General features: G+C 38.4%; 1 long non-coding RNA gene across 4 annotated transcripts in view; it reads left to right on the top strand.

The window, feature by feature from the left end:
* Positions 1–19,326, top strand: part of LOC111861877 — a 101,086-nt gene extending 81,760 nt beyond the window's left edge. For 3 of the 4 annotated variants that reach the window (XR_002842344.2, XR_004512755.1, XR_004512757.1), the window contains exons 3-4: positions 13,822–13,857; positions 17,835–19,326. This is a non-coding gene — a long non-coding RNA (uncharacterized LOC111861877). Of the gene's footprint in view, positions 1–13,821; positions 13,904–17,834 lie in introns of all 4 variants that reach the window. The other variant, XR_004512756.1, reaches the window with a different exon arrangement.
* The last annotated feature ends 269 nt before the right edge of the window (positions 19,327–19,595 follow it).

Raw genomic sequence — 19,595 nt, 5'->3', positions numbered from 1 at the left:
GATAACACCTATACAGTGTGGAAACAAGAACTAGCCGCTGCAGCACTTCAAACACAGGGCGAATAACCCTAACAATTTTAAAATTTTAAAATTTGTCATNTTAAAATTTGGACAAGAATTTAAAGTTTTAAAATTAGAACTAAAGATTTTATTATGGTGCTATTACAATAAAGTCAAAATTAACGTGTGTGAAGTAATCTACGGGTGGACAGCTATCAACGAAGTAGAAGTTGATAATGACAGGGAGAGTATTTTAGATGTTAAATTTTGAACTGGGTGCAGTGTGACAGCGACGTGAGTGTTATACACCTGATGATGGCCGTCTGAGGCCGAAACATGTAGTGTAGGGAGCAAGATCAAAAGACACAAAATATATTGTTTGCACTTGAGACGGAGTTTATATCATTTATCGTATGGAGTGCAACAGGATGCTTAAATATAATCTCATATATAATCGGTATCGAGAGTCCTTTCCCCGGGAGTAAAGCGGCAGGGGCATGAAGCTGATTACTCACCCTCATCTAGTGTCGAGGTCAATCCCTCATAAGTCTTTGAGGCATGGTGCTTAATTATTTAATTACAGGGGAGATAATTGGTTTATCAGTAGACGTGTGCATGGCATAACTATCTAATCCTGTATATTAGACTTGATATTTGCAAATTTGTATAAGTTGAGCCTAGGAGAGTGAGGTATATTACTGAGCTAGGGTTATGTTATTGGTAACGAAAGCGGATGCTTTTGAGGCCACAAAGAGGGAAATGGACTGATAAGTAAATTCACTTAAGTGTTACACTCTTCTGCTCTTAGTACTATGTGATAGCTCATTCGTTATAGCAAATAGGTTACAGGATTGACCGAGGAATCGGCGTTTGATTCCCGGCAGAGACAAGAGATTTTGTTCTTCATAGGTTCCAGACCGGGTCTGAGAGCTATCCGGATGCTGTTTCCCCGAGAGTAACGCGGCAGGGGCATAAAGCAGACAACTAAATTCCATATAGTGTCCAGTCTCCACTAATAATTGCGTCTTCTTGGGGTGGTGCTTAATTTAGCAAATGTGTTGTTACTGATGAATTTAGAGGAGGATATGGCTGCTGAAAGCGCCCAACCGATGGCTGTAACAGCCATCCTCAGCTACCTGAAGATAGGATGTAATTAACTGTGAACTGGTTCCTGCTTGAAGATGTCATGTTGTTACTTTCCAAGATAAACAGAAGGAAGCCGCCAAAGCATCCTTCCCACCAGAGCCGTCTGAGTTCTGCACAGTGGAGCTCCACGTCCTTCACGAAAGAAATAACGTGTTGCGTCATAGCAAATTCCACTCAGCAGTGTCCTTGAGAAGCTGATAGTCATACAGTTAGAAAACAGAACTGCTGTCTCTTATCAAATCTGGCTGTACATTACCGTGTTCACAAAAGCTCCGAAAGTCGGATCTACAGAGTGCAACAGGGTGCTGAAGTTCAGTATTACAACCTAAAGTGCCCACTACTGGAGTCGTAACAAACCCCATACCCCACTCAAGAAAATTTAATTTTTGTAAGTGAGTCAGTATGGACTAAATTTCTGATTTCTTTTTTTGTATTTTAATTATATTAGTTTAATTGATAAATTACTTTCTTTGGGACTTCTTAAACATCGACATAAATGACTCAATAAGACGACTGAGAGTCATTATTATAAAAACGAATCAGCAGTTTTATTTTCTATATACCTTGTCAGCTTGCTTTGTGATCATTGATCACTATATTTTAACAACATTGTACCATTTCAATGCCTATTATCGTACATCCACAAGAAGGGGGATCTATCACCTACATTTTAACACGCATCAGGGATGCATTCATTTTTATCTTTTCATAAGAATAAATTGCCAACTTATGACGTTGTAACGTAATAGTTTCTTCCATTCAAACGTTTGGAAATCAATAGAAGTCTTAATTTATTGGAGATTTCCAAATCTTTTTATAATAGTCTTACAGTCGTTGGAGGTCCTGTCTAACCAACCTTCTCCATTACAAATCTGAAGCCAATAAGAGATTTGCCGCTTGTTATTGTAAACTGCGCAGTCACCGCGGTAACAAAACATTTCTGGAATGTGAAGAGTCACTGCTTGCAGCACAACAAATGAGGAGGAATAATGAACTTGGGTTTCGGTGTCGTATGATTTGATTGTGTAGCCAGCAGATGTTGACAAGTTAGTGAACAAACAAGTTATTCGAGTATGTCTATTGTGTATCCAAACTAATGGAAATTTACTTAAGCTTATATTCAATCTAAGAAAACGTATCAATATCACATTTTTTGCGAGCAATAACAGTCGAATAGAAACTGAAAATTACTTGCATTTCCAGTAGGTTTCTGGGATCTGCCATGCATATTCTCATGGATTAAGACCGTAATAAGTACAAAGGATAAAAAAAGAGTACAGCTATCCCAATAACGGGTCGTGAAAGCCAATAGGATTATGAGACGTCGTGGTTCTCACATTTTCTTTAGACAATTGGCTCACAGATGGCGGTAAGGTCAGCCAGCCTTACTCACCGGCCTCCCTTTACCCCCCCCCCCCAGGAAGGTTCCTGGTACTCATTTCTGTTAGAGGCTGAGTCGACTCCTGAGCCACGATGCAGCTGGAAGAATTAAGTAAATTGAAAAATATCCACATCATCGGGACTCGAACCCGCGACCTTCCGGTTTGTAGCATAGTGCCTCAACGAGCTACGCTACCGCGTGCCCAAGAGTGTAGTAGCGTAGTGGTTTTTAAATTGTACTCTTAATTTTCGTTTATAATGCAACAATATTATTTTAACAGCATTAATTTACACTTAATTTACTAAATGTTCATTAAATGTTTAAAATATCATTCAGATTAGTAAAATATAGTACATTCTGTGTTATGCTACATGTTTCAGCCCCTTAGGTCATTTTCAGGCAAAACGACTTCTAAAGAAGCCTGCGCTGTGCCCTTGCTCAAACAGTATCCATTAAGACACGTCATTGTTGTTATTTTTGTTTTAATTCTGATGTAGGATGATTTTATAGGGTGATTTTCTTCCTATCTTACATATTGCCGCAGTTTTCGTGTACCATTGGGTCTGCCGCTCACTTAGTTGTGATGTTGCTTTGTATTCCTTGTGTTGCCTGAAGATGTCCCTGCACAGCTGCAAAATGCAGCATAAAACTCGGATGTACATATACGAGACTCCTATAAATAATTCATTCATTTTTAAAACGCTATATTTTCAAAAGTATAACACGCATAAATATGACTTATATATAAAAAGAACCGTGAACTCACTAAGTTTATATCTTGTGCAGCAGTTGGCAGCACGAGTTCAGTATCTTTACAAAATGGCGACAAAGCAAGAAAAGAGTTTTTGTTTGTTGGAATGTGCGATTTCGCCGCCAAGTTGATATTCAGCAATGAAGCAACATTCGATTTATCCGGGAAGGTTAATCGTCACAATGTGAGATTGTGGGGCACTGAAAACCCTCGTCCAATTGTAGCACTTGAAAGAGATTCACCAAAGGTGAAGGTTTTCTGTGCAATGTCACAGACAAAGCTGTATGGGCCGTTTTCCTTTTGTGATAAAACTGTGACTGGTACATCTTACCTAGATATGTTGCAGTTGTGGTTGTTTCCACAACTGCCTGCTGATTCCGGGGATTTTGTCTTCCAACAAGACGGGGCAACCCCTCATTGGAACATCAATTTTCGTCGCTACCTGAACAATGAACTTCGGCATCGCTGGATTGGGCGTGTTGGCCCCCCAGATCACCTGATCTAACGCCTTGTGACTTCTTCCTTTGGGGGTACATTAAGGACAGTGTTTACGTACCCCCACTACCAAGAATACTAGTAGAGCTGAGGGAACGCATCGATGCTGCAGTGATGACCATTGACAGGATTATGCTACAAAATGTGTGGAACGAGTTCGACTACTGCCTGGATGTGTGTCGTGTGACCCAAGGGGTACACACAGAAAATTTGTAGGAAATAAGGAAAACTTTGTGAGTTTATGGTTCTTTTTATATATCAATCGTTTTGTATGTATAAAGCTTTGGAAAATATAGCGTTTTTAAAAATGAATGAATCATTTATAGTAGCCCTGTATTTTAATAATTTTAATGGCATTTTAAACGTTCAACCTTTAGTGAATTAAGTATGAATTAATAATTTTAAATTAATATTGTTGCGTTATTAAGGGAAAACGAGGCTATAAATTATACCTCAATGCAACAGGATGCTGAAATAATATTACGGTTATTAAGCAGCTTATTAATAACATAGTTAATGTCTCATTTATATTATCATTTTAAGATTCAGTTTGAAAAATTTCACTGACTAGCAGATCCTTGGGTGCGAATTGTGGATATACTTTATGCTTATGAATCTAGTGTCGAGGTTAGAAACACATCACTATTTTACACGTCTTCATAGCGTGGTGCTTAATTAATGACAGGGACACCTGTAATTTCACCTGTATCTCCACGTCGTCTACTCGTATTGGGCTCGAGCAGAGGTGGTCGTATTACACTCCAATACATTGTTTTCGACTGGCATAATATTTATTTTACTTTCAGTGATATTAATTGTTTATGAAATCTTAATAAGAAATTTATTGAAATTATTATATGGGTGAGAATATTAATGCATACAGATTTTCGGTGGGAAACCCAGAAAGAAATAACCTAATAGGAGAGCTTAGACGAATGTAGAAGAATAATATTAAAATTGAATTTAAAGAAGTAGGAAGGTGTGGTACGGGCTTGATTAATCTGAATCAGAATTATTACATCAGTCAGAATAAAATGCATACAGATTTTCGGTAAGAAAACCAAAAAGAAATACCCTACTAGAAGGGTTTAGGCGCAGGTTGAAGGATAATATTCAAATGGAATTTATATGAACAGGAAAGTGTGGTATGGACTTGATTAATCTAAAACAGGATATGGAGCAGTGGGGTTCTTGTGAAAGTGGTAATGAATCTTCAAGTTCCATGAAATGTTGGGAAATTCTTGTATATCTAAGCGACTAGTGTCTTCTCAAGAAGGACTCAGGTGCATGAAGTTAGTTGCTTATTATTGCAATGAACAAACAAATAATTGCTCGGTTCCCTAGAAAATAATTTAATATTTGAACACCCATTTAGTATACACGTATATACAGCTATGTTTGAGAAAGTCAAATGAGGTCAGCTCCAAATTTCATCCCATGCCTGTTTCAAAATTTTGGGGACTCCAGTCAGTATGTTTGAGAAAGTCAAATGAGGTCAGCTCCAAATTTCATCCCATGCCTGTTTCAAAAATTTGGGGACTCCAGTCAGCATTCTCAATATTCTTCTTGGTTTTATAACTCATGAACTCGATGCTATAAGCTCATTAATATGGTCTGCACTTTTACTAATAATATTTAAAAATTATTACAGTTGCTTAATGCTTATGGTTATTTTCTGGGAACTTTTGTTAATGTGGAATTACACAAGTTAGCAATTTTTTATAAGTGTACGAAAGGGATTTTGCTGTACACGAGATTTGTGCCTCAGCTATCTGTGAGGGCTGTCATGTAGCGTTTCGTGTTCAATACGACACAGAATGCGGGGAATTAAATGACATATACCAGGCACCCATTTGAGGTTTTTGTTATGTGTGTGGAGTATGTGTGTATAAACTCCGGGCTAGAAAACCAAGATTAAGGGAAGTGGGGATCCGTTGCGCTGACCGTGCGACACCCTCTATCCTCAAAAGCTGGCACTAACTTCACCGATAAGCGGCGGTCGCTCGGTCGGTATAGTTCGCTTGCGAACTACAGACCACGGAATTTGTTTTTATGTTTGTGTGTGTATAAACACACACAAAAAGGAGAACGTAGACTTTCTTTTACAGGGGAGTGACAAACATTATTTAAAAGAGTATAAAATATTTTACATTAATTTATTTAATTAGAAGGAATGTGAAGATGAACTAACAAATTACCTTACAAGACAGTAAGTTAATGTCAAAAGGACCTACATATATAACATGATTCTATACCAAAATCAGCAACAATTCACAATAAGGTGAAGAGTAATTTTCAAATGGCTTCGGATAAGTGCCTGGTAAACAGTAATAACATACACAGTATTTACGCTTATGTGAGAATTATAATGAAATTATTAGAAGGATATATATATATATATATATATAGAGAGAGAGAGAGTTTCTTACCTTTGTTCACCTGTTCAAGGCTCTGCGCTTCACGGCGACCAGTGCACTGCCATCTGCTAGGGTGTTCTATATTCGGTCCTCATGAAGTTATTTCAGTCCGTGACTCAGAAGCCAGATAGAGAATTCGAGAGGCCAAGCAACGATTAAGCAAGCAATCTCTTCTATATGTTATAGTTACAGTAACTTTTAGAGTGGTGTAATTGTAATTGTATTTACTACTTGTGAGTATCCAATAAATCTATTCGCCAATCCAAATTTCGTCTACAAGTCACTAAAACACGTGACAGTGTAGTCACGAACTTTTAAATCTGCTTCGACTGTGTTCAAAAAGAAATAAAACAGATTAGTTGGGTTGTATCACAGTATGATACAAATACTCAGAAAGTGAGCTGAAATAGAATCCAGTCTACTAGAACGTGGATCGCCTTCTTTGGACATACATGTACGTTAGTTTGAATAATTTAATTTTGTTCGAACAGATAGGAATTTTGTTGCGCCCATACACCTATTGATCAACCTGTCAAACATATCGACTCTATATGTTTTATATGCATCAGCCAACGGTATGGAAATTAGTCTTTTCAGCGTGATCTGAGACGTCCTTGTCGTTTCTGATGAGCTCTATAGCGTGTTCGTTCCTCCCAAGGGTGACATACACAGTGCAGTTACCGTAAATAGGATATGCTGCCCTTACAGGGGGTTAGCTAAAGTACAACTCTTCTCACCAATATTTATTCATTTAGTAAGTTGGAATAAAGTTCCTATTTATTATGACAGTGACACGCAGTAGTGTAATTGGTTGATGCACTCTTCTACAAGCAGGAAGGTTGCGGGTTCAATCCTGATGAGGTCATTGGATTTTTCAATTTACCCAATCATTCCAGCCAAATATGACTCAGGGGGTGAACTTAGCCTCTAACAGAAATAACTACCAGGAATTTTGTTGCTCGTAAAGGGCGGCCGGAGCGTAAGACTGACAACTTCACCGCTATCTGTGTAAGCCGATTGTCTAGAAAATGTCGGAGCCTCGACATCACACAATCTTACGGGTCTCCACAATTTGATACTGGGATAGCTTTACCTAATATCTTTTACTTATTGTGATATTCATGTGGACATACAGGATATTTCCAATTGTCAGACCAGAAGTTGAAGTTATTGAGTTTCTGGACAAAGAACAATACGTTTCAGAAGCTGGATCTGTTTGCATTTTCAGAGTGGGGAGGAACCCACTCAGTGGAGGTGGTTAGAAAAAGTAAATTTGACTCATTGGATGTCCAGTCATTTATCCAGTTTCCATGACGTCTTTCATAGTACTAGACGGTGGATAAGGTTCTGTAGGTCTGTAATCCCATACCATACACACCAGAGTCTGAACAAGTAAGGAGGAAGTTTCCTTCATGGATTTAATTATGGTATTTCTTTTATAACAGCGCATCAACCGTCTAACGCATGACATATATTGACCATGCTACAAACCGGAAGGTCGCGGGTTCGAGTCCCTATGAGATCATTCGATCTTTTTCAATTGGCCTAATTCTTCCAGCTGCACTGTGGCCCTGGGGCCGACTCAGCCTCTAACAGAAATGAGTACCAGGAATATTCTAGGAATATTCTTGTGGGTAAAGGGCGGCCGGCGCGTAGGACTGACAACTTTGCCGCCATCTATGAGCCGATTTTCTAGAAAATGGGGGAACCTCAACATCTCACAAAACTATGGGCTTCCGCGTCCTGTTAGAGGGGATCCCTTACTTTTTTTTATCACGAATAGAAAACCGAATTTCCATTAGTTGTAATTCAGATTCTGTGAAAAAATGAAATTCACACACACCTCTGTTAGCTAAGTTTTTTCGGTACACCGAGTACTGGCAGGGATTATGAATACGAGACAATTACTTCATTCGTTGAACCATATATGGCCCCTAGGAACTATGAGACTAACGAAAGATCGTACTGGTGTAATATATCCCACGAAAAATGTTTACAAAATTTTAATAATAAAACCCGAATGCAAGAAGTAGATTAGGAGAAACAGATGTAGATGAAGTATAATATTAAAGTGGATCTTAAGCAAATATAGGATGCCAGGATACTGATAGGATTTAACGGGTCCAGCTTGCATTCCAGAGATGATAATAAATCCTGTGAGGAGGAAATTTTCAGCCAGCTCAGCGGGTGTAGAGATTGCATTCATAAAGACATCTTGGCTCCTAGGAGAAAGGTGAAAGTTTAGTTCCATGCTCGTTACGTTGTTTTCAACTTTAGCAATAGAATATAAAGTTATTTGGTTATAAATAATGCACAATGTATTTTGACTCCTTCAGCAGGCTGTTTTTTGATATTATTTTGACTTTCCTCTTAAGAATGTTAGAGAAATCGGCCTGCGTGTATATATTTATGCAAGTAAGCGTGTGTGTGTGTGTGTGTGTGTGTGTGTGTGTGTGTACAGGTGATGGACAAAAATATGGAAACACCCGATAAAATACATTACCATGACTAATATGGTGTAGGACAACCTCTGGCTTGCAGAACTGTTTGCAGTCTCCTTGGAATTTATAAATAGAGGTCCTGTATGATTTGCAAGGGAATCTTGTACCATTATTCCTGAAAAACATGGTAAGTTCTGTTATCGATGACGGAGGTGAATAGGTCGCACGCAGATTGCTCTCCAAAACAGACCAGATGGCATTCTCCAGACGAAAACTCAGCCAGCAGTCGGAAACAGTGTGAAGGTGGGCTCATCCGGCCAAATGACCATCTTCCATTGCTCAATAGTCCAGGTTTTATGACTTCGGCACCACTCTCTCCTCTTAGTGGCATTTCGATCACTGATGTGGCTTTGGAATTGCAGCTCGTCCAGAAATACCCTGCTTGTGGAGTTCCCTTCGTACTGTTTTGGTGCTGACAGGGCTTGTGAGCGTGACATTCAGTTCAGCAGTCACTTTTGCAGCTGTAGTGTTCTTATTTCTCGTCACAATCCTACGCAATTTTCATCTGTCTCGATCACTCAACACACATTTCCGTTCACGCTGGTGTTTATCGGATGCGGTTTTTCCACTCCTCCTGTATGAGGTCATAATCTTGGATACTGTGCCTCGCGATACACCAAAAACCTCGGCTACCTTGGTTATGGGAGCAGCCACCATAAGGGCCCCAGCAATTTGCCCGCGTTCGAATTCTGTTAGCTCTGACGTGATGCACAAAAAATTGCACAGAACACCGTCTCGACAACAAATGAAGCTTGCAACGTATTGCTGAGGTTGTACAGGTAGTGGTGTTGGGCAGATACGGCAGCGTGACCTACAAACGTCGCTAAAATAAACACTTCAATTCAGGCATGCATTTCACGAGGTGTTTCCATATTTTTGTCCATCCCCTGTACATTCTGAGTCATTGAATAGTAGTACATTAACAGTTCTTTTACTTCTACAAAATTACGATTTTTTCTTCTACTTACGACGATGTTTTCATTAATTGCTTTCAAACCCATCGGCGTCGTGATTTTCTCCTGTCACTTCCTCACCTCATTGTGATATGCTTATGTGTTGAATTCATATTTAAGAGATGTTAAATTCTAACCGTTGAAGGCACATGTTAATCCTTGTAGGGTTATATAAATGAAGTGTCCTATATTTGTAAATTTATTAATTATATGTGTATCGCTGATTTATATTGTACATCATTCGAGTTGTGTACAAAATCACAAAATGCATTTATACAGATTCAGAAACTACCTACAGACCAGACTTTTCTCAACAGCGAACTTATACTATGTATGTGAAGTCCTTCATATTTGCTAGCACGTCGCTGTTAAGTAACTGGTTTATTTACCGACCTTGTGTTTGATGATGTCATCGTTTAAATATTGATGTTGCACCGGATTAGCGATTTCACTTCTGTGACCACAAGTAAGAGGAAGAAATTGTTAAGTTTCCATGCTTTGACTGTGGAGATTCTGTCGGTACATTCCTTTGTAATTATTAATTGAACATATATTTAAAAAAGTAAAGTTAACTAATGCAGTATTACTGCAGGTATATCCATTAGTTTATATAAAAATTGATAAAATTTTGAATGAATATTGAACAGAAGCTTAAGAAGTGGATGACATGTGGGTTCAGCTCAATATTTCATGAAAATCTAAATTTTCTAAAAATGGGTCCATGATGCGTTTCTCAAATGTTTTAAAAATCTGTGGGGGGAAACTGCTTAAAGAAAGACTATGGAAGACATGGTCTTAGAAGTTGCATTGAATAAGGAAAAATCTATTTTTCCAAATTTCGATTCCAATGTATAGTATTTCAGAAGCTTTTGAAATCTGCACTTGATGGAAAGGAATCTGGTGTCAAAAAATCAGATTTTTCTCAGCTGTCTATGCAAAAGTGACCTTTACTGAAAATTTCTAAAGTAAATTCCCATCAAGGAGAATAGATAAATATTTTTATGTTCAGTTAATTACCGTATTCTCATTTAAGTCCTGAATCACTTTTGTACGAATTTAAGGCAGCGGAGTAATCTGTACTTTGGCCAATGAGAGTGAAAGTTTATTTTCGCAACTTCTTAAATAATTTTTATTAAAATGTGAAAAGGAGAAGAATGACAAATGTCAAATGAATACAGAATTCAGAAATAACTGTCTAAAAATCCATCATTATTTGCGATAAGAAAATATTAAGTCAATCCCTGAAACTTATCAGAAGAGCATTGAAACCAAATGATTGTCTAATATGACATTCGACATTACTGTTTTTTTAAAGTTTATATTTGCTCAGTTAGCCTAGAAAATCTAATCTTTTACAAAATGCGATGTTTCATTGGCATTTTCATGAAGCCATCAATAGGACCTATCTTGATCCGATTTAATCAAATTTATATTATGCCCTATATTGCCTAAGTCCCGCAAAGTAACTCTTCAAATGTAATGATAACAGATTGGATTTCTTACGAATACAAACTGCTGTGCCCACCAAAATTCTCGCTCTTGAGTAACCCCCCATTTTCGGATATTTCAGCTTTTCATATTTAGTATATTAGCTATCGTGGAGACTGTCTCATCCATACCTTCCTGATTCTATGAAACACGATGATAAAGGACCCGGTTGAAGTGAGACGTATGGCGTTCAGCGCAGGGCAGTATGTCACAGTAGAAGCTTGATTCAGAATTTGGAAGATTTCAAAATTCCTCAAGTTTGTAAATTACTGATGTGATATTCTGTGAAGTATTTAAAAAGACATGCAGTGCAGAGTCTGAATGTAGCATACGAGTACTTAAACGCTCAACTAAAGATGAAAGAATATTACAAAAACCTTTGCTGAAAGTTAATAATATTCCTGAAGAATAACTTGTCTCTATGATCGGTCTGCCTATAAAAACGACCACTAATTATTTGCAGCAATTGGAGGAATTCTCACGAGAAACTGCATCGCGGTTATCATAAAAATTTAGTTTATTCTACTACTTCGAGAAGTAAGATTACACAAAGGAAGTCATACGTAGAGAGTGGAATTAAAATAAAACAGGCGATGAGAAGGACAAAGTGCTTAATAAAAACCTCCTTATTTGTTTCTGATTATTCTCAAGACTCCGAGAGCTAATAGGAACACGTGGTTGGAGATATTAATAGGAAGCAGAGTTTCATTGTATTTGACTCATAATTAAACGTTTATACAGATAATATACTCCTAAATACCTAATTGTTAAACCAGAGCTGGAGACTATTTCCATTGAAGTGGGTGTTCATAATGAGTGTTATTTTAAATATGAAACAGCATCCACCCATTCACATGTGTAGTCTTCCATTCCAGGATCAGAAAATTACAGAATTACGAATTTTGCAATCATGTGATATATTTATTTCTTTCTGACTACATCTGCAAACAAAAGAAAAGTATTAGCTTTTCATCGAATAACTTCCATAAGATATGGAAGTATTTAGATACTAAAATAACTGAACTTGCAGGAGCATTCGGTAATTTAGAACCTGTGAAGTAATTTACGGTTATATTGTAAGTATATGTTATAGGAGTTAAAGTTCTCACAGGGTTGACTGTGAAGAATTCTATCGTCTGGGAAAGAACCCCCTGGTATTTGGATTTCTCTTGCTACCTGTTTCATGATATTTATTCTTTTGTGAATACTTCAACCCTTAAAATGGAGGTGATATTTTTTGAGAAACGTTTATTGACTTTTCAACGGAGTGCACGGAGTTATATCCCAGGAGAGGGAATTCCTCATTTCCCAGAAAATGTGTGTACAATACGTAGAATCTCGAGGGAAGAGAAGGCAGGTTGGTCGGACCAAATTATGACTCGTATGTACTACGATAGCTGTACACACTTTAAATAAGGGACAAGAAGAAGCCCAGTTCAAACTTTATGAAAAGACTGAAGTTCTTGCTTGGACGAGATATCACTCAATGTGTTACAGGATTGCTGAGGCCACGTTGCTGTCTGTCAAGATCAGATTGTGGCGAAAGGTATCATTCAGAACTACAAGGAGCAGAAACGGAATACAAACCGTTAAGACTGCAAAAGGAATGCAGATGTTGGTACAAAAAGATACAGATTTTCCCAAAGGAAATATAACTAATATAGTAACTTAGTTTTTACTATTTTTTGATATCATATATCAAATACATGTTGATGAATTGGACAGAGAGGAGTAACCCCTAGTCTTAATTAATTAATCATTACACCATGAAGACGTATGATGTGGAGGTATATCTCCACTGTTCTTAACCTTGTAACTAGATGGAAGTGAGTGGTCAGCTTCGCGCTGCTGCTGCTTTATCCCTGGGGAAATATTCTCCGGTTCCAGCTGGATATGAAGCTTTGGGGGAGTGGGGCTCATGGCTGGTCTGTATGATGTGGAGGAGAGAAAATCCGGCGTCCAGACCATAGCCTGGTCGCTATACCGACCGAGCTACCCGGCTCCCATTCATAGAATTTTCTGGCAGGAAAGCTTGAAGGAAAGAGACCACCTGCAAGTTCTAGGAATAAATTACACGATTACATTAAAATGGGTCTTAAAATAATAGAATAAGGTGGTATGGACTGAGTTCATCTAGCTCAGGATAGGGGCCAGGGATGTTCATTTGTGAACACGTGGATGGACAGTCGAATTCCCTGAACTGCATGGATTTTTTTACTAACTGAGCAATTATTAGCTTCTGTAGAAGGGCTTTACTTCTTATAGTCACTTAATTATGTAGCTACACAAGTTCTAACAGTGTGTACAGCGCATGCGGATAGAGAACACCCGAGTCACTGCTGCTGCTGCCATTACTTAAAAATTCCTCTTGTCTTTATACAATTTGACCTCGACTAGGTTAAAACGGGTTCGCTTATAAAATATTTGTATAAACGTAACATAATACTCGTTACTTGATGTAACTGCAAATGCTTATTATATATCATCTTCATAAAATAAATTTATTCATAAGATAGTAATTACATCATTACTCGGATATTGCAAATTAAAATAAGACACAAAACAGCATAATAAAACACGTTTGTCCATAAATTACTTATATTGAATTATAGCCTACATATTTCTTTGTTTGTTATTTACTAATTTATGTTTTTTTTCTGTTCACTGTTGTTATCTTTTCCCTTTTCAGATTTGTTTTGAACCCGTTGAGTTCGTCCGACCTCAGGTATGGAACAACAAGAGCACCGCTGAACTGATTTTCATGAAACTTGGTACCGGAGAATTTTATTAACGATTGTCTATCCATTCAAATTTTCTTTTTGATCAGAGATGTTTAATGACGAAATTACTTAGAGATATCTGTGTGTTTCGGCACATATCCCGCTGAATATTTGTCGCAGACAACTTTCTAGGAGAGTGGAACATATTTTATGGCCAGTACACTTAGTTCTTAAGATAGTTAAGCAAAATAAATGTTCTTGTCCTTCGTCTTCTTCTACTTCTGTTTCTGTTGCTCCCGATTGGAGCGTATGGCGTCCGTGAAAGGCTTCGTATCGCTTAAGTTTCTTAGACTGTCGGTAGGTTTCCCTGGACGGGAATCAGCTTGTCGCAAGGTAACTACCTAACAGAAACACAGAATAAACACAGACATCCATGCCTTGAGTAGGATTCGAACCCACGATCCCAGTGCTCGAGAGGGCGAAAATATTTCATGCTCAGACCGAGCGACCACTGGGTTTACGCTGCGTTAAAATCGGGTTTATTTCGGGTTAGTTCGGTCGGTACATCAATGGGCTAAAGACTGGATTTCCGGGTTTCGTTTCTCGGTATGGACCAGATATTTTGTCTTCGCCCCAGTGTTAAGACTATTCCTGGTGCCCACCCAACCCTCTACTAAATGAATACAGGAGGGGCTATTTCCCTGGCGGTAAAATAACCAAAACGTGAAACTGACCACTCAGCTCCGTCTAGTGCCGAGGTAAAGATTGGTAGTTATACCTCTACTCCCTCAAACGTCTTAATAGTTTGATGTTAATTAATTAATCACAGGGACAAATTTACCTTTGCATTTTATCTTATTATATTGAATTAATCTTGCCTTCTCTGGAAATATGTATTTAAAATATTATATATATAATTGTAAATGTTCTGAAATGACAGTTAATATTCAAGCCTTATTACTAATTCATTCAGCAGGCGTATATAGTCTGGACTTCTATACAATCTGAATAGTAAAGCTCTCCCTGTAACAGGCCGTGGAGGCTCATACGATTGTGAGATGTTGAGGGTCCCACATTTTCTAGACAATCGGCCCAAAGTTTGAATAGTTGCATGTATATTTAATGTTTCTTTATTGTAAAAGAATAATCCATATTAGTCGTATTATTTCATTTACAGGCCCTTCTGGCAATAGTGCTTCTTAAGTGTACACTGCAAACATTAATAGTCATTTAATTTTCACATTTCCCAAAAATACTCATATTAAGTAGGCGAGCTGTCGTGTGCCTGCTGCTTTCGGAGATCACACGTGTACGAGTGATACGTATCTGCAAGGCAGCAACAGGTGTTTGGAAGCAAAACTACCAAAATTTACAGGAAATTGAATAAAAGATAGGACCCACAATTGCAAATATTTTCTACTTATCCTAAATTCAGTTTTAACAGTAGGTTAGGTTATTCATTGATTGCCTGCTTATGTTTTCTCTATTTACAGCTAATATGTGATACAATTACCACGTATCCACGAATGACCTTATACTATTATTCTTCACTGCCTGTAGCTCTTCATGGGTGTGAAACTTGGTCTCTGACATTAAAGGAGGAACTTAGACTGAGGGTGTTTGAGAACAGGATGTCGAGGAGAATATTTGGACCGAAGAGAGATGAAGTCACAGGAGGTTAGAGAAAACTGCATTACGAGGAGCTTCATAACTTGTACTCTTCTCCAAGTATAATTAGAATGATCAAGTCAAGCAGGGTTGGGATAGGCACGCCATGTAGCACGAATGGGGAGATGAGGAGTGCATATGGAGCCAGAAGAAAGGAGACCATTGACAAGACGAAGAAGTAGGTGGGTGGACAGTATTAAGATGGATCTTAGAGGAACAGGTTGGGATGGGATAAATTCGATTGATCTGGCTCGGGATAGGGACCGATGGAAGACACTTGTGAAGGCGGTAATGAACCTTCGACTTCCATAAAATGTTGGGAAGTTCTTGAGTAGCTGCAGATTTGGCAGCTTCTCAAGAAGGGCTCAGGTCCAATGAATGAGTGAGTGAATATAGACTATAGAGTACAGTGTATAACACACCGGTGGATCCCCTCGGTTTGCATGGAAGATTTACGCCGAGTCCTTGATAGAATAATTGCTAAGTAAAACTAGACCTGAAGATGGTACATACTACTAAACCATATCATCATAGACAGTAAAATACTGAAAATTGTGCTGTTTTGTCAGGAATAAAATAAATTCAAGTATTGACTATAAAAATCTTTATAACGAATTAGTCGCAAGCTTTGCTCGTAAGCAAATCACTAATATCCAAGATAACTGAATTTGAGTTTCGAACCAATGGCCATCCTTGCATAAGAGAAACATGCCGACGATGGACCACTTCCCTGGGTAGGACGGAAATATTTACGTAATATAAACCATGGACGAAAGCTCAATTTGAGAGGTCGTCTTTAAGCGCAACAACAGTTTAAACAGTGCCACTGCATTTAGAGGTATCCGACTGTGGTTCTAGTAGGAAGGGACGAGCATGTAGCATTGTGATGTTGATGGGAGCAAAAACATTAGGCCTGACCCGGGTATGAACTCAAAGCAACGACCTTGCTTCATTAATCACGAGGCTGCAGTACTTGCATAGACTAGGACTCCTACGTAGGGGAGAAGTACAATTTATAAGCCTGTCATAGAAGGACTTGCTAAATGTACGTCACAGATGAGCTATCTTAATATGCTACCCTCATGAGGTTAAGGACATCCCAGTTTTAATTTTAGATTCATAATATTCTGTGAGTTAAAGGGAGTTGAGTAATGTGTTGGGAAATTTATGTAATGTCCTTTAAGTTGGAATACTTTGCTATAATGTTCCATATAGTTTATCGAGCATCACAATGCATAAGTGTTATGGGTTTGTTTGGATCGGTCATGTTATCAAAGATTCTTTGAATTCAGTCTTCATCTCGTCTCTGTTGTTTATCTTTCATGTCTTTCTGTTTGCTTCTATCCTTTTCTACTCCTTAATTAATTATTTATTTTCTTCGTGGCATTTGGATTGCTATTAATATTTAATAAATATAAAAATGTAAAGTTGTCCCAATTCTTGAATAATTGAACACTATGCATGAATATATATGGGGCAGTGGATATATATGTAAAACATTCTTGATCTCAGCACTAGATGGAGTTAGTGTCGGCTTAACTCACCGGCTGCTTTACCCAAGCTACGCCAGTATCCATTGGATATGATACTGGGTGGGTTCCAGAGCTGATCCAGATTTCATGGAGAAGAGAAAAGAAACTTAACCTTGCTGAGAACCGAACCACGGCATTCCAGCTTGTAGTCCGTCGCTGTAACGACTGAGACACCAAAACTGTTTTAATAAATGAACAACTACAATAAAACCCTCCCAGGCGATCGGAGGTATCAATGTTGAGGTAAAGGCCAAAGTTTCGGAGATTATCTCCATCTCCATCTTCAGGGCTACATTGCCCGGGCAGATTTTATAGTCTGCGTGAAACTTTCAAATCTTAATGCATATTTAGAACAGTTGCGAATACAATGCTAGAGAAACACATAAAGGCCACAAACATATGATCGTTGTCTTGGCAAACTTAAAATTTAGGCTACTAACAAGCAGCCTCAGAAAATCGTATGAATAAATTTCGAATTGCATCTACACACATGAAGAGATTAGGTAGCTTAATCGGTATAGCGACGGGATAGGAGTAGGAAGGTCGGGGTTCAGTTGCCCGTAAGGAAAATATTTTTTCTTCTCCACAGCGTCCAGACCGGCTCTGGGACCCAGACAGCCTTCTAACCAATGGGTACCTAGGGCTCTTTCCCCTGGAGTAAGGCGGCTGGGTCATGAAGCTGACCTCTCTCCTCCATCTAGTGTAGAGGTCACAGGACGTAATAATTACTAACTTGGGTTCAAATTTGTGTGTGATTTAGTGTTCTGTTTATTCTGTTTCAGGTGTGAGCGCGACAGACTGAGAAGTCCTCTGCAACAGGCTCCGAGCAAGAAGAGGATCAACATAGCAGTCATGCTCTACATCTACCCTGTAGATCCGAATTTGTTTGACACTAGGGGACAAATTCGGTTCTAGAGAGGTTTGTGTGGTGCATACAAAGCAACATGCTAGGTTATCTTTTAATTTGAATTCTTTATTACCTATATACACACAAACTTGGAACCGCAAATATTTCCCAGTGTAATCTTTGTTATCTTCATATATCACAAGTGGCAACTAACATTTTTTAAATTGAGGTTAGCTCTTTCCAAGGCACCCAAGAGAGTAAGTGTCTCACCCCCTCACCTGAGGATTGAAACATAACCAGCTTCTGAAACGCTGTGATGTATAGTTTTTAGAATGCCTGACGATGGACAAAGTCCGAAAAACCGACAATTCTGAACACCTTAATTATTTTAGGCATGTTTTTTCCCATTTCTATTGTCGTGAATTGGCTTAATTCTTAAATTAAGTCTAAATATATCTCACTCTGGTGTGCTACAATAAACATGTAATTTTCGAAAATGTCTTTCTTCTGGAATATAACGCTGTATAGTTCACTGAGTGTCCACTAACTTTTCCAAGAAAAAGTTTGCAACCATCTTGGATCTGCTTATCACTTGCTTTCACTCTGGTTTCTTGCTAGCCTTATTTCTCCACCCTGAAGATGAAGGCTACATTTTCCTTCTAAACTTCGAATGAGCTTCAACAGACTGAACAGCGGTATTTCCCAGAAGATAGAATCTTCATAATCACGGTAGTGGGAACGGTGTTTGGGATATTGTCCACTTCCTTGAGTTTACTAAAACACGACATTTTCTAAACTACATACGTTTCGGTCTCCAGGTGTATGAGAGGAAAGTTTTCTGATTAGTTGGACTTGTAGAAGGAACTGGTCTAAAGCACCTGATTAAGAAAACTGTTCCAGTGTTCCAAATGTTAAGTTCGTAAAAACTTAAGAGGAGGGACAGTACAAAAACTATTATTGCAGTGCCTGACATAATCCTTTCTAATGGCCTCAACTGAACAGGAATATTTCCTTCCTCTTTTAAGTGTGTTTCATATAGACACAATAAGTAACGAGACCCTACAGAGTATATGGAGGATTTTCTCTATTACACTTCGAGCCTGATAAGTATCCCAGTGTGAGAATGTGCAAAGGGTGGTACAGATTCCAAAATAATAGTATTTATTTTTAATTTCAGGCGTCTTTAAAGTATTTCTTTCTTGATATTTTTATATAAAAGAATGAATCGCATTTAACTCAGTTACGCGAGACAGATTCAAACAACCAGATTTTGAAAGTTCGGTGGTGTGCTGCTAAAAATCTCTAGCGACACTATCCAGTCCAGATTCAAATTCTTAACTGTAAAATAAGGATATTTTTTATTGCTAGTGGGGTGGGACTAAGTCCCTTTTACTGCGGCCACTTCTGGCCTATCGTACCAGCCCCAGATGATAGGCGATAGTGATTGTGGAGCAATTTGTGGAATGAAGATTGGCAGGGGAAACCGAAGTTCCTGGAGAAAACCTGCCCCAGCGCCACTTTTCCCACCACAAATCCCACTTGATCAGACCCGGGATCGAACCCAGGCCGCCGCGGTGGAAAGCCAGCAACTAACCGCTTGAGCTGTGGCGCAACAAAAATAAGGATATAGTACAATTATATAATTCACGATTTTTTTTTCTAAATATCTCTGCTTCCTATAAAATTGTATTCAATA

The sequence above is a fragment of the Cryptotermes secundus genome, unplaced genomic scaffold (genome assembly GCF_002891405.2).
Source record: "Cryptotermes secundus unplaced genomic scaffold, Csec_1.0 scaffold180, whole genome shotgun sequence".
Taxonomy (NCBI): Eukaryota; Metazoa; Arthropoda; class Insecta; order Blattodea; family Kalotermitidae; genus Cryptotermes; species Cryptotermes secundus.
The sequence above is the reverse complement of the archived record's forward strand: the minus strand, read 5'-3'. Positions and strand labels throughout refer to the sequence as shown.